This window comes from Hemitrygon akajei, chromosome 19 (genome assembly GCF_048418815.1).
Source record: "Hemitrygon akajei chromosome 19, sHemAka1.3, whole genome shotgun sequence".
Lineage (NCBI taxonomy): Eukaryota > Metazoa > Chordata > Chondrichthyes > Myliobatiformes > Dasyatidae > Hemitrygon > Hemitrygon akajei.
This window is the reverse complement of record NC_133142.1, coordinates 43,282,123-43,298,578: the sequence shown is the minus strand read 5'-3', so window position 1 is coordinate 43,298,578 and position 16,456 is coordinate 43,282,123. Positions and strand designations below refer to the sequence as shown.

At 40.2% G+C, this 16,456-nt stretch overlaps 1 long non-coding RNA gene across 4 annotated transcripts in view; it reads left to right on the top strand.

Moving 5' to 3' along the window:
- LOC140741897 (uncharacterized) overlaps positions 1-12,519 on the top strand; it is a 123,083-nt gene extending 110,564 nt beyond the window's left edge. For 2 of the 4 annotated variants that reach the window (XR_012102163.1, XR_012102166.1), the window contains 4 exons: positions 423-515; positions 3,279-3,349; positions 11,618-11,714; positions 12,086-12,519. This is a non-coding gene — a long non-coding RNA (uncharacterized lncRNA). Of the gene's footprint in view, positions 1-422; positions 516-3,278; positions 3,354-5,570; positions 6,063-11,617; positions 11,715-12,085 lie in introns of all 4 variants that reach the window. The other 2 variants (XR_012102165.1, XR_012102164.1) reach the window with 2 other exon arrangements.
- Positions 12,520-16,456: the final 3,937 nt, after the last annotated feature.

Here is a 16,456-nt window from a genome sequence, read left to right as displayed (position 1 = left end):
GAATAGTTAGGAAGTATTTGCACTAAAGCACAAGCTCTATCTTTATCACCAGAAAATAGTAACAAAGTCTGTTGTATATTGTGAATCATCAGATATTTTTATTTCATTAATTCTGCTGTGTTTTGACCCGCTGAGTTTGCAGTGCGTGGCAGGCATCACTGCTCTTCATTACATGTACATTATATAGGTGTCCCTCGGTGCAGAGATAAAACACATGGTGCTTCTTTCATCTGTCCTTCATTTTGCAGTTGAAAGAGCAAGAATGTTGAATTGAACTCTGGACACTTATTTATTCATTTTTTAATGTTCTTTTTAAAGAGCAGCAGATGGATTTAGCAAAGAGAATATTTTAGCCTTTGCAAATTCTGGCATTACTGAGACTGCCCTCAACTGGATGTGGATAAATTATACCCTTTCTACAGTTTAAGGCCAACACCCAGAAACAAGAGCTCTACCATCTGAGAGGAAGAGAAACAGAACTGATTACCTAGAAGAACTACTTTCAAGCTTCCAAAGTAAGTGAGCTGTTTAATCTATCTGCATTTTTCCTTGATTTGAGAGTTTATAAGTATGTGTGGTTATTGCTTAAACAAAACAGAACCTTTGTTATAGCCTAGCTATATGAATGAATGAGCAGGCAGACCATACACAACAAGAAAATGTCAGATTTTATCCCTTCTCTGTGCTGCGTTAACTGATCTCGGTTTTATTGCAGAAGAGAAAATAAGCAGCGCTCTCTGTTCATGATTGTACCCAATTTCTCCTAGTGAACATGAATGTGACTGCATGGCAAGGTCAAACAGATTGTTGACACACACTTTCTAAGATAACAACTAATACTGTAGATGTCCACATGTGCTGATCATAGAACACCCAGAGAATCATTCATGTGATGTAATCGAATAATAGATAATGGATCTCATCAAAAGTTGCATGGTTAAAAAGACTTGCATTTATATGGCCAGTTTTACACCCTACTTAGAATTCCCTAAATGCATTGAAATGTAGCAGCTGGTTTAGGTGAAGCAAGACGCCACCAGCACCAATGTGCTCGTAAGCAGGTAGGTTTTTTTTCATAACTTTAAATGAAGGATAAGTACTGGTCAAGAGACCAGGAATAACACCTCTTCTCTTCAGAATTTTGCCATTAGGTTTTCTTTTGCATCTCAGAAAGCCAGAGGAGCCTTGGTCTAACATTGTATCTAAACAAGAGCATCTCCAGCGCTGCCTCAACATTCTGCTGGAATGTCGACGCTTTTTGGACTTCTGTGTGTGTGCTTCTGGAGTGGGTCTGTTCAGAGACAAGACTGTGACCCACTGACCACATTTGAGAAAGCTCACTCTTTTGAGTTTCTTAATTTGTACTTTTATATAGTTCCAAAATACCTGAAACTGCATTATGTCATGAGAAAGCCTATATAGAACAAAATGTCCCTTGAAGAATTTTAGATAAAATACTAAACTGCTTGAAGTAACTGGTTCAGATTTAATCTCTGCAGTATAACATCAGTCTTCCTCTTTGGCTTCCTTTTTAGATCAAGGGTTCCCAACCTGGGGTTTACGGACCACTCAGTAAGGCTTTATGGCATAAAAAAAGATGTTTTAACTAATCATCCCGAAGTGAAGGAGAATGAATACTCCCAATATACAAAGATATCACCAATAAAATGTTTGTATGGTTGGCTGATAGATGCTCTGGTCAAATAATGTTTAAATGAGAGGATATTGTCTTTCATAACTAGGACTGTTATTGTGTTAAATAATGGCTCCAGTCTTTGGAACTGCTCAATCCCTAAAACAAACTTCAGCCATTATTTAGTTCATCCACATAAAGAGAAATTTCAGTTGGTTATCTTTCTCTATAACTGGCTATAGAGATTCCTAGATAAAAGAAAATCTGCAGATGCTGGACATCCAAAGCAATGCACAAAAATTGCTGGAGGAACTCAGCAGGCCAGGCAGCATCTATGGAAGAGAGTAAGCAATTGACGTGTCATGCCGAGATCCTTTTTCGGGAAACAAAGAATCCCAGCTTCAGAGAGATTCACAGACAGATAACAACCGTTCCTTGTTCCGTATAGATTTCTGTAGACAGTCATTGTTCCATTTTCCAGGAAGATTTCTCACAGACTTGCAGCTGATACTCTCTATTCCAGAGAGATACCCATTGATTGGCAGGCCCATTCCTTTTTCCAGAGAGAATCACAAGATTGACAGCTGTTGTTCCCTTTGCTACAGAGATTCCACAAACTGACAGCAATGATTCCCATCTCCAGAGGGAAAAGTAATGTGGAGTGCCAATACTTGTCATTTTTGATTTCAATGCAAAAAGACCAGTGTCAGCAGCAGCTAAAGAAGATTTTAATTAAATCATCAATTGCATTTTGCTAAAGTAAACTAAATCATATGGTGATCCAAGCCATTCATTTATAAGTAAAACATTTATTAAATTATTTGTTTCTGCTGGAAGACAAATGGTGCAAATTATAAATTCATTTGAAGTTGATATAATTATGATTAAAAATTGCAGCTGATAATTACTGGTCTCCTAAAACCTCATTCTTGATTTTTAAAAATCAACTTGTTAATCATTTTTCTAAAAAAAAAACACCCCAATTTCTTTCATTTCAGCCATGGCACAGCAGTCCTTGACTTGTGTTGCATCAGTATCAGGCTCTCATGTATTGATCATCTGTGTTTTGTGTGTTCTTCTGATTAATTTTCTGGTTCCACTATTTTTCCATGCAGCCACAGCTAGTAGATTGAAGTACAAATATATTAAAAGTAAAAGGTAGCTATGGATCTGCCTCATACCATGTCCAGTTTTCCTTGTAGAAACAGAAGATTTGTCCCTTTGAGTACCTTGGTAACGTATCCAAATGATTCTAATGGAATGCTGCTAAGGTTCTATTAGTAGTGATGGTTACAGGCACTTCAGGTAGCTTACTACACATGCTACTTGTGTCATTTGCACAGAGATGATAATATCAAACTTCCCAGATTGCTATGTGAAAAAGCAAAAAAAAATAGTGTAGGTTACCTCAATCTGAAATGGATATAGAAAACACTGGAAATGCTTAGCAAATCAGATGTCCTCTGTGAAAGGGAAACAGTGTTAACATTTCAGATTTTATAGAAGGTCATCTCTTTCCACAGATGCTACCTAGCCTCCAAGGATTTCCTAGCATTTCCTTTCTTATTTCAGAATTCTATAGCAGCAGTGTTCATTTAAAAAAAAAGATAATTAATTTGATTTTATTTGCATTTGTGCATTCCAGACTCTATGGGTCCCCTCCTATCAACTACTATTATGAAGGAGAAGGTGTTCGGGAAGCTGAAAAGTCTGAAGGTAGGTAAGTCACATGGTCCAGATGGACTACACCCCAGGTTTCTGAAAAAAGTAGATCATGGAGGCGTTAGTAATGATCTTTCAAGAATCACTAGATTCTGGAATGTTTCTGGACACCTGGAATATTACAAATGTCACTCCACTCTTTAAGAAGGGAGAGAGGCAGAAGAAAGGAAATTATAGACCAGTTAGCCTGACTTCAATGGTTGGAAAGATATTGGAACCTTTTATTAAGGAAGAGATTTCTGTGCACTTGGAGATGCATGATAAAATAGGCCAAAGCCAACATGGTTTTCTCAAGGGGAAATATGTTGGAATTCCCAAAGGAAATAATAGGCAGGATAAATAAAGAAGAGTCAGTGGATATTGCTTATTCGGATTTTCAGGAGGCCTTTGACAAGGTGCCGGACATGTGACTGCTTAAGAAGATGAGAGCTAATAGTATTTTAGGAAAGGTACTAACATGAGGTGAACTTTGGCTAATGGGAAGACAGCAGAGAGTGGGAGTAATGGGGGGCCTTTTCTGGTTGGCTGTCGGTGACTAATGTGCTGCTGGGGTTGGTGTTGTGACCTTTTCTTTTCACATTATAAGTCATTGATTTGAATGAAGACATTGATGGCTTTGTGGCCAAGTTTGTCAATGATACGAAGATAGGTGGAGGAACAAGTAGGGCTGAGGAAGCAGGGTATCTGCAGAAGGAGTTCAACAGATTGGGGAAATGGGCAAAGAACTGCCAGACGGAATATAGTGTTGGGAAGTGTATGGTTATGCACTTTAGCAGAAGGAATAAAGGGGTGGACTATTTTCTAAATGGGGAGAAAATTCAAAAATCAGAGGTGCAAAGGGACTTTGGAGTCCTCGTGAAGGATTCGCTAAAGATTAACTTGCAGGTTAAATCAATGGTAAGGAAGGCAAATGCGGTGTTAACATTCATTTCAAGAGGATTAGAATATAAAAGCAAGAATATAATGCTGAGACTTTATAAGGCATTGGTCAGAGTGCACTTGGAGTGTAGTGAGCAGTTTGGAGCCCCTTATTTAAGAAATGATGGATGTGGAGAATATGTTTCCAATAGTGGGTGAGTCTAGGACCAGAGGGCACAGCCTTAAAATTGAGGGATGTCAGTTTAGAAAAAAAAGATAAGAAGAGATTTCTTTAACCAGGGTATGGTGAATTTGTGAAATTATTGCCATTGACAGCTGTTCAGGCCAGGACATTGGGTATATTTAAAGCCGAGCTTGATAGGTTCTTGATTAATCAGCATGTGAAAGGTTATGGGGAGAAGGCAGGAGAATGTAGTTTAGAGAGGTAATAAATCAGCCATGATGGAATGATGCAGCAGACTTGATGGCCAAATGGCTTACTTCTACTCCTGTGTCTTATCAAACTGTTCATGCCCAAGAATGAGTGATTCTACTGATAGTAGCATTTCAGCATGCATGATCTAATAACAAGCTTCGTTTTTCTTTAACATTAAAACATAGCTTACTGTGATTGATTATTGTATGTTAGTTCAAGTTCAAATTTATTGCCATTCAGCTGCATACAGATATACTGCCAAATGAAACAATGTTCCTCCAGACAAAGGTACACAACATAGTACATATAATATTTGACACACAAACAACATAAAGGTAATATTACCACAAGTGATTGAACAATTAATAAGGTGCATTTATGACACAAGTCAAAAAGCAAACAGTATACTCATGGACTGGCATTTCATACATGATGATGAGACCCTGATGGTGGCAGGGAGTTCAGTGGTCTTACGACTGGGGGAAGAAGCTCTTCCCCATGGTAACAGCCCTCAACCTACTGCTATGGTACCTGATGGTAGGGGGTCAAAGGATTGTTGGACAGATGGGAAAGATCATTGAAAATATTAAAGACTCTGCATATTCAGTACTCCTGATAAATATCTCAGATGGGTGGAAGAGAGACCCTGATGATCCTCTCAGCGGTCCTCACAATCCTTTGTAGGGTCATGAGATAAGACCCCTTGTAAATCATGTGATGGAGCTGGTCAGGACACTTTAGATGGTGCTCTAATAAAAATTGGTTAGAATGGGGAGTGGGTTGGGCCTCCCTTACCTCAATCTCCTCAGGAACTGGAGGTGCTGCTGTGGTTTCATGGCTAAAGAGGTGGTGTTGAGGGACCAGGTGTTATTATCCATTATGTGCACTCCCAGAACCCGGTGCTTCTTACTCTCTCCACAGAGGAGCTATTTGTATGCAGTGAGGAGTTGTCAACCTGCACCTTCCTAAAGTTCACAATCATCTCTTTGGTCTTGTCCACACTGAGACTCAAGTTGTTGTGCTCAGACTACTCCACCAACTGCTCTACCTCCTTTTATCGGTACACCATTTTGTCTTTCTTGTCGATGAGGCCAAACACTGTTGTGTCATCAACAGACTTGATGATTCAGTTTGACCAGATCTAGCAGGTCAATCATGTATGTCTGCAGCAGGCCAAACACACAGCCCTGGGAGTTCACCAGTGCTCAGCATGATGGAGCTACAGATGTTGCTGCCAACCTGGACTGACTGTGGTCTTTCTGTGAAGAAGTCCAAGATCCAGTTACAGAGAGAGATGATGGGACCCAACAAGGACAGTTTATCCATCAGCTCCTGAGTGTTGATTGTATTAAACACTAAGCTGAAGATGATAAACAGCATCCTGGGGTATGAGGCATAATTTAAATTGCCCCAGTAAGTACTTCAGTTGTGTGATTTAAATTACTTTCAATAACTTAACTTTTTTTGAAATGGTTTATTTTTCTGTTGTGCATTTTTAGCTGGATTTTTTTTTAATGGACTTGATTACCAGAGTTACTTAGAGTATTGTTTTTAATAGTGAAAAACAAAAAAAAACATTTTACAGTCCAACATGATTTCATTGGTTGCCGAAAGATTCTTTGATCGGTCATGAATTGAATTGCTCACCAAATTCAGATGCATTCTGTTGCTATTTCCTGATTGTGTGTAAGTGGAGAGTCCTTTCCTAAGAATTTCAGTACTTTCTTTTGAACCTCAAAAGGCTAATACTTATTGCTTTCATCACTCTGCTCCAGTGGAACGAGTTTAATTTCTGAGCAATCATAATTGGTTACAGTACTCAAATTGAGATAGGATTAAAATGTTAGTCACCAATGTCTTCTGTCTTGCTTCTACTGTTTTGTGTGTGTTGCTGATACTCTTTTGGAAGAAGAGAATTAGCAGTGGATCTAACAAGCATGAACTCAGCAGATAGTGTTGGACCTTAAGATCTTTTTCTGGGGGAATGGATGAGCTTCATCTTCTGTGGATCTCCATTACTCCAATGCTTTCTTTAATAATCACAAAATCACAAAAAAAGTAAGAAAAAATTAGAATAAACAAAAACTGAGATACAAACTTGAACAAATTGGGTTCTTGTGAACTCTTGGTTGAAAGTGTAAGGTTTTCATTAAAAGCTGCTCAACCCCTGTCAAAAACAGACTGTGATTCAAGGGAGAAGGCAGTTTACTGCTCATTCTGGAAGGCCCAGGGGAGCGTTGCCTGCCAAAAGGGCTTTGAACATTGCAAAGGCTGTTGTCATCCTCAGACATTAAAGACTGGAAAACTATTTAGCAAGGCGTTGAAGCGTATTCGAGAGAGAATTGGTGTGATACATTTTTAATGATGTTGCGGCAGTAAAGATGTCTGTATTCGAATCGCCTTAACTGAGAATGGCCACGGGAGTCTTAGAGAGCTGTCAACAGCCCACAGAAAGCAAGACTGTGAACTGAGGGCTCGAGAATCAAAAGGTTACTTGCTTTGTACAGTTAGTTTTTTTTTACCTCCCTGGAAGCACATTTTTAAAAAAAAAATTTAAAAAACAAAAGTTAAATATGAACTGATCTAAAGTGCCATCTTGCCCCTTCTGAAGTAATTAATGGAACAGAACAGAACTGGAGCAGTACAACACAGGAACAGGCCCTTCGGCGTACAATGTTTGTGCTAACCATAATGCCAATTGAAACTGCATATCTGCTTGCACAGGGTAGATAATCTTCTTTCCTTGTCTGTTCACGAGGTCTTCTAAATGCTTAAACACTGCTGACCTGTCTACTTCCACCACCTCCACTGTCAGAATATACTAGGTACTTACCACTCTCTGTATGGGGGGGGGAAACTTGCCTTGTAAATCTCCTTTACACTCCACCCCCCCCCCCCCCCACCAACCATTCTCTTCTTAAAGCTATACTACTATTTAACAATTGCACCCTGGGGAAAGACTCTGACACTCTACCCTTTTTATGCCTCTGGTAATTTTATGTATTTCCCCTCAATCTCTGCCACTCCAGATGAAACAATTCATGTTTGTCCAACCTTTCTTTATAGCTAATACTCTAGGCATCATCCTAATGAACTTCCTCTGCACCCATTCAAATACTCCGCATGCTTTCTGTAATGTGGTGACCAGAACCACATACAGTACTACAAATGTGGCCTAACCAAAGTTTTGTACAGTTGCTTTCTGACTTTCACACACAAAGCTCTGAATAACAAAGGTAGTTATGACATTTGCCGCCTTTATCTCCCTGTCTACTTGCATTGCCACTTTTGGGGAGCAATGGACTTGAACTCCCAAGATAACTCTGTGCATGAATCTCAAGATTATCAGGTAAAACCAACAGGGACCCACTCACTGAGATCTGTCTTTTTGATTTCATCCTGCTTGCAAATAATTCTATTTAAAGTTAAGTAACTGATCTTTGTGGTTCAAGATCAAGCATATTATCCAAATGCCAGGTCAAATACTAATGAAACAGCAATAATTGTGATCTACTATGACGCAAGACAATGCATCTCTCCCATTTCGGGCATGTCTGCCCTCACCCCATCCTCCCACCACCCCGCTCGGGATAGGGTTACCCTTGTCCTCACCTACCACCCCACCAGCCTCCAGGTCCAACGTATAATTCTCCGTAACTTCTGTCACCTCCGACGGGATCCCACTACCAAGCACATCTTTCTCTCCCCTCCCCCTTCTGCTTTCCGCAGGGATTGCTCCCTACGCGAATCCCTTGTCCATTCGTACCCCCCCATCCCCCATCCCTTCCCACAGATCTCCCTCCTGGCACTTATCCTTGTAAGCAGAACAAATGCTACACCTGCCCTTACACTTCCTCCCTCACCACCATTTAGGGCCCCAGACAGTCCTTCCAGGTGAGGCAACACTTCACCTGTGAGTCGGCTGGTGTGGTATACTGCGTCTGGTGCACCCGGTGTAGCCTTTTATATATTGGTGAGACCCGATGCAGACTGGGAGACTGTTTTGCTGAACACCTACGCTCTGTCCACCAGAGAAAGCAGGATCTCCCAGTGGCCACACGTTTTAATTCCACGTCCCATTCCCATTCTGATATGTCTATCCATGGCCTCCTCTACTGTCAAGATGAAGCCACACTCAGGTTGGAGGAACAACACCTTATATACTGTCTGGGTAGCCTCCAACCTGATGGCATGAACATTGACTTCTCTAAATTCCATTAATGCCCCTTCTCCCCTTCTTACCCCATCCCTGATTTATTTATTTTCCCCCCTCCCCTTTCTGTTCTCTCTCTGCCCATCACTCTGCCTGTTCTCCATCTCCCTCTGGTGCTCCCCTCCCCCTTTCTTTCTCCCCAGGCCTCCTGTCCCATGATCCTTTCCCTTCTCCAGTTCTGTATCCCTTTTGCCAATCACCTTTTCAATTCTTAGCTTCACCCCACCCCCTCCGGTCTTCTCCTATCATTTCATATTTTCCCCTCCCCCTCCTACTTTCAAATCTCTTACTGTCTTTTCTTTTAGTTAGTCCTGACGAAGGGTCTCGGCCCGAAACGTCAACAGTGCTTCTCCCTATAGATGCTACCTGGCCTGCTGCGTTCCACCAGCATTTTGTGTGTGTTGCTTGAATTTCCAGCATCTGCAGATTTCCTCGTGTTTGCTCTTTATAAGCACGATTTAAGCTCAGTGGGCATTCTGGACTCATTAGAACCCTTGGGACTCAGTTTTGTCCTGCCATTAAACCTTACAAGGGGGAATCACTTTATCAAGCACCTTTGCTCTGTCCAGTGCAAAAGGCAGGATCTCCTGGTGGCTACACTTTTCAATATGACTTCTGACATGTTTGTCCATGGCCTCCTCTACTGGCACAATGAAGCCAAACTTAAGTTGTAGGAGCAACACCACATATTCTGTCTGGGTGGCCTCCAACCTGATGGAATGAACATCCCTGCTTCCTTCATCTCTCTCTTTCCATTCTGCTTTCTGATCTGTGCTTTCACCCCTTCTGTACTACTCACCTTCCCGTCACCTTCCTCGGGTTCCTCTCATTCCCTTTCTTCTATGGTCCACTGTCCTCTCTTATTAAAAATTCTTTCTTCTACAGCCCTTTACCTTTTCCACCTATCCCCTCTCAGCTTCTTACCTCATCCCCTTCCCTCATCTGCCAGTTTGTACTCATTCTCTTTCCCCCCCACACTTCCATATTCTGACTTCTTATAACGCTTCCCAGTCCTGATGAAGGACCTCAGCCCAAAACATTGCCTGTAGATTCCCCACCATAGATGTTGCTTGACTTGCTGATTTCCTCCAGCATTTTTTTGTGTGTTGCTCAGGGAGTAATGAAATGGGCTTCCTCGAGGTCATTACCTTAGGTTTGATTAAATGTTTTTTTCTATGAGTAAGAAAAGCTGAGGAGAAATTCTGGCCTTTGTATGACTCTTCCTTTAGTTTTCATGTCCTTGATGATCCAGCAAATCTGTAACATTTGCATGCTTTCCCATTTTAGAGGAAGGCTGAGCACAAAACTGTAAATGGTTTGATTAGGAAATGCAATACAGTCAGCCCTCCTTATCCGCAGATTCCGCATGCGCTGATTCAACCAACTGCTGATCTGGAAAACCTGGAAGTTCTCTCTCCAGCAGTCATCGCTTGAGCATGTACAGATTATTTTTGCTTGTCATTATTCCCGAAACAATACAGTACAACAACTACTTACATAGCATTTACATTGTATTAGGTATTACAAGTAATCTAGAAATGACAAAAGTACAGGCAGTCCCCGGGTTATGAATGAGTTCCATTCCTGAGTCCGCCTTTAAGTCGGATTTGAAGTCGGAACAGGTACATCCGGTATTATTTAGCGTCAGTCAAACATTTTTCTTAGTATATAGTACATATTTTACCTTTTTATGCATATAAAACACTTAAGAAACATACGTATTTCAATAATTAAACCACTGCGTTGCTTAGTAATAATTGTAACTTTCATCAGGGCAGGGCCTTTCACATGCTCCATTAAAATTGTTCCGATTGTTGACCGACTGTAGCCTAATGCTTTTCCAATGACCGATGGCATCACACCTCTTTATTACTTCTACCTTATTTTCAATCGTGATCGTGATTATTTTCGTGAACAGAAACACCGCGGATTCAGAGCTGCACAACCAGGTCCTAATGTCCACTGCACTGAACAGTTAAATAAAGTCCGGGGTTCCACTGGGTCCTAAAGACCACCACACTGAGCCAAGTTAAATAAAGGACTTGAGCATCCACGTTTTTTGGTATCCGCAGGGGGTTTCAGAACCAATCCCCCGCGGGTAAGGAGGGCTGATTGTACAATAGATCTTAAAACTACTCTTTTGAATAGGTGCCTGGAAACAGCTAGGTCCTCCTGAATCTGCAGTTTGAAATCTGATAGCTTTGCTGAGCCTGGAGTTCAACACTAATTGGGACCAGGAAAGGCAAAGTGCCAAAATACGAGAAAACTCAAACAATTTAGGACCAGAGAAGTTTACTGGTGAAAAATTCTACTGAATTATAATGAGTACTGGGTATTTAGCTGAGGAAGGGAAGCTGAGGAGGATCTATTTAGTGCTCAAAACTCTTCTGTCCATCAGAATCCTACTCCCAGTGGTAATTATCTTTTAGTAGGGTGTTCTGGTTTAGACTGGGTCAGTGGATGCAGCAAAAAGTGTAGAAGGAATGTGGGAACAATGTTGGGAAATGGAAATTAACTTTTTTTCTCTGCTCTGGGTACAAACTGAGGACTGGGTAGGAGGCTGTTTCAATAAAGGAGCATTATACACTGAATTTGCTTTTGCAGTTTTTATTTGGGGCCTAGACACATGGCATTGGAGTAATGTTTGAATTCCATTCTCACTGTAGATGTATAAGTAACTTGGCTTTCATTAATACGTTTCCCTCTAAATCATTCATCTTGTCTCTATGAACCCCCTTCCAAACAACTCTGTGAGAGTCCATTCATGAAAAGGATCGTAGTGATTCAAGAAGGTGGCTCACCATTGCTTTCTCAAGGGCAAGTAATGACTGGAAATAAACGCTGACCACAAGGTAGGAATTTGTTATCATATTCCTGTATACATGCAGTGTCTTGAGTTTAAACTGGGGCCATCCATTTGATTTTAAATACACAAACTGCTGGGCATTTTGGTGTTACAACAAAACAGTAAAAGAGACTGTCTAAAATTATTTTGACATTTAATACTAATTAAAAAGAGGATAAGTTATAAAGGGTGAGTTTTTCATTAACTGAAATAGCCTTGGGCTTTTATTGAAAAAGATCACAGCAGCATAAGTGTAAGCAATGATCTGTAAAAATGACTCTTCAGAGTTGTGCACCCTCTACCATGGAACTCCTCCATCTTCGTCTGTTTTATTTTTTTAAATTAAATTATCATTTAATTTCTGTTTTCTCTTCTCAGCTTGCTGTTGCATCCACCATAAAATTAAGATCTGCTGCTTGCTAGCAAAGGCAAGGATGAGCTGGTATACAATTGCTGCAACACTCATCAAAGCTGGAAGAAAAATAGACCAGACAGCTATTGCTTCTCTGTGAGCACAGCAGGCATTTTTGCAAGGTGCCTGCAAAGTCATTAGTTTGACTACAGCCCAGATGTACCAGAGAGAATTGTATTTGCAGAGTTAATTAATGGCAAAATGAAATGTTGTAGAAACACAGTGCCAGCTGTCAGGTTTAAGACCTGGCCTTGCTGGTAGAATCCACCATTAATTCTAATACTTCATAACGTTCCCTTGATGAATCCACTGCCATAGACATCACTTGGGACCGTGATATGTTACTGGGCCAACTATTTTTGCAACCCTTTAAATTTTACAAATAAAAATATTGAAAGGTTACATTGATTGGCCATCCTTCACTGCCTGGGCTAATGCCAAACTCTGGTAAGCTATTTCATCAATGATCAAGGTAACCAGTAAAAGAAACAAATTCTTCTCTTGAGGTTTATTTCAAGTCCAGGACAATTGTAGCTGTGCATAATATTGTCAGAATTTGTCATTTGCCAATATCAATCTCAGTTCCTATTTCAGTTTGCAAACTCTGGGTTATCTACTCAAGACTACTGAAAATATTACATGAAAGAAATCTGTTGAGAAAGCTCCACCATTATCCCAACCAATGTTGTACTGTTCCGTGATGCATGTGTGTAATAGCTTGGGCAGTGATTTTCCCCTGATTTGTTCCAAAGTGTCTCCATGTCTTGAATTCTTATAGAGAATGGGAAATAGTAATGAACATCTGAGAAATAATATGCAGGAGGAACTCAATGGGTGGAGCCACATCTGAGGAGGGAAGCAGTTGCCCATGTTTCAGGTTGTAACCCTGTATGACTTCTAAGAGTGGAGAGAATAAAGAGGCGAAGGTGAGTGGAGAGAAAGAAGTCAAGATGACTTGGGGACTGAAGACGGGTGTAAGCTGACATGCAAGCTGTACTGAGAAGGGTAGCAGGGTGGGAGTTGGGAGACAGTGGCATATGAATGACGGAGGCAGACAAAGAAGTCCTCCAATTAAAAAAGAGTTATGATCTGAGGTCCTCCAATTCAAAGGACTTTGAATGTACGAGTTTCTTCTAATTCAGAAACAGACTCTTTTGACGACCGAGCCCACACTGAAAATGCTGAGTCTATTTACACCAATCCTATCCTGATCCCATTTTAGGAGAATGAGCGAAGAAGTGGCATATACAATGTAGTGTAGGGAAGAGTATGGCTATGCACTTTGGTAGAACAAACAAAGCTGTAGACTATTTTCTAAACGCGGAACAAATTCGGAAATCAGAGGTGCACAGGGATATAGGGTTCCCTAATGATTAGCTTGCAGATTGAGTAAGTAGTAAGAAGTAGAATATAAAAGCAAGGTGTAATGCTGACATTTTATAAGGTATTATTCTGTCCATATTTGGAGTTTTGTGAGTGGTTTTGAGTTACATGTATAAGAATGGATGTGCTGGCATCGGAGAGGGTCTGTAGAAGGCTTACAAGAATGATGCTAGGAATGAAAGAATTAATGTATAAGAAGTGTTTGGCTCTGGGCCTGTACTCATAAGAGCTTAGAAGAATGAGGGGAGATTTTATTGAAACCTACTGATATTGAAAGGCCTAGATATGAGTAGATGTTTCCAATAGAGGGAGAGTCTAGGACCAAAGGGCACAGCCCCAGAATAGAAGGATAACGAGAAATTTATTTAGCCAGAAGGAGGGGAAACTGGAATTCATTGCCACAGGTGACTCTGGAGGCCAAAAGGCATTGGGTGCATTTAAAATGGTGGTTGATAGGTTCTTGATTAGTATGATTACTGGGAGAATGCAGGAGAATGAGATTGAGAGGGAAAATAAATCAGCCATGATGGAATGGCAGGTCAGACTTGATGGGCCAAATGGCCTAATTCTACTCCTGTGTCTTGTAGTCATATGGAAAATTACACCAAAAAGAGAGAATATGCAAACTCCACACTGACAGTACAAGAGGTCACTACTGAACATGGAGCAGTGAAGCAGTCACCATACTAGCTATGCCATCGTGCCTCCTTCAAGATGGTTTGATGTGATTGTTCCTTAAATAATGAATCTTTTGAAAGTTCTGTCTAGTGTGGCAGACTGTAGCAGCCTATGTATTTTCTATTCATAATGGAACATCAGAAGAATACAATAACAACTGACTGGGTAACCTCCTATTGTCATAAATGCTTTCCTATGAATTCAAGTTCATATAAGGAAATTAAATAACCAAAAGCTAAGCAGCAATATGATAGTTTCAAGAGAGGATACTTAAGCACATTCCTTTGTTTCAGAGAACTACAAAGATCAGTCTACTCCCCTCCTCTCCCAGCTCCAAATTACAATCTGTGGTTCATTTGCAGGCTTTCTAAATGGGGATAATTATTTTCATTTGATTCCTACTTAAAGTGGTTTGTACAAGAGCAAGGTGAGGCCATTAGATGTGGCAAGCTTAATTGTTTGATATAGATTGACCCCAGCAATTGCTCTCCTCACCAATTCTCTCAAGGAGCCACATTTAATTGCTTCATGAACTCACTTAACCAATGACACATTCAGTGTACTTCCATGGTAACAGCTAACATTCAATGACAGTTTGTGTGAAGATGTTCTAGCTGTTCTGAATGTTGTTACTGACTTTGTGAAACATTCACCCTGGAGCTGAAGTAGGTGACAAGAGATTGCCTGTTCAGTACTCAGGAGCCCCAATTTGATCTTCCATTCTAAGTGTCCAATTTACTCTAGCCCCTCTATGCCAAAGTTGAATGTACTGCCCTCTCATTTTTAGCACATCCCTTCCGCAACACATGCATGGTTCATATTTATTCCAAGGTAAATTGAAACTCTGGTGTACTTTAAAATTTGCCTTCCAAAGCAAGCACAATTGATTTTTTTTTCAATTCAAAATCCTGGCACCTGGAATCCTTGGATATTCATTTCTCTCCTTCCAAAAGCAGTCAGGTCTTTGCTCATTCTATTTGGGTTCTGACTAAATCCCTGTGGAGGAAAGCAGTGGTTTATATTCTTCTGATATTGAACCCAGGTCTTTCACTGTTTTGCAGTAACTGACAGTTATGCAGAGTTATCACAGGTTAACAAATATTTCCAACATTTTATTTAGCACATCTTTGCTCCGACTCCAATTACTACCCGTCATTCATATTGAACGCCCCCTTGTAGAAAGCAAGTAAATTGCCTAAAGTATTGATTTCCTATTGAGTTTCCATGTTGCCTTTCATAAATCATGCCAGCACAGTGGCACTGTAGGTTGTGTTGCTGACTTTTGGTCTATGTGGTGATTGCATGCCCTCCCTATAGTTTCCCTTGAGTACTCTGGTTTCTTTCCACATCCCTGAGACTTGATGGTGGTTAGGTTGATTGGACACTAGATTACTCCTAATGTACCTGTCTGGAAAGAGAAGCAGGGAGACATTAATGGGCATGTGTGAGGTTACAGGGAAATAAGTGGAGAAATGGGATTAATTTGAGACTTGATGAGCTGATCTTTTATTTTATAAGAAAATACAGAAGTATGGATGGTAAAACTGTATGTGGCCCCTAATTAGAGTTTCTTCAGTTTATTTTTTGTTCATTAACTTACTATATCTAACAAGTGTTTAACTGCTTAAAACCCTTAATATAGTCTTGACAAAAATCTTATCAAAGAAAAAATATTCAATATCAGTGTAATTTTCCCATCCTATCATGCTTTTTATCAAGTGAAGCCCACAAGCCTTGGTGAAGACTGTGACCAGCCTTCAATCATCCTTGCTAATTGTTCGAAAAAAAAGGTTGCTCATTCAGTTGAGCTTTTCAAATGATTATAAAGGCATCACTGATGGATGATGTTAAAATGGGGCTATTTCATGACAAGTTCTTTTAAATAAAAGTGACAAGGGGCACTTATTGAACCAGTACCAAATGAAACAAACTTACCAAATTATATAAATGCATTAGTTATATCTTTTTGCATCTGAATGAATAGCTATATTGTGCTGCTATAATTCTATTAGACATTTGTAAGTTTAATGCTTTGATCCTCAGAAAATGGCTCGTCTGCCAAAATACTGGATTCACCAGAATTCAACAATCAGGAAACATCCTGATCTGTCGCTGTGAGAAATGTAAAGCTAATTGTAAGCTACCTTTATAATGTTCTGTAATAGATACAGCAAGATAATGATCCCTCACCATCATGAGTGCAAAAAGATGTGTCTCCACTGTCTTCTATGGCTTTTTATTCCTATGTGATTTGACTCATGTTTCATATAGGGATG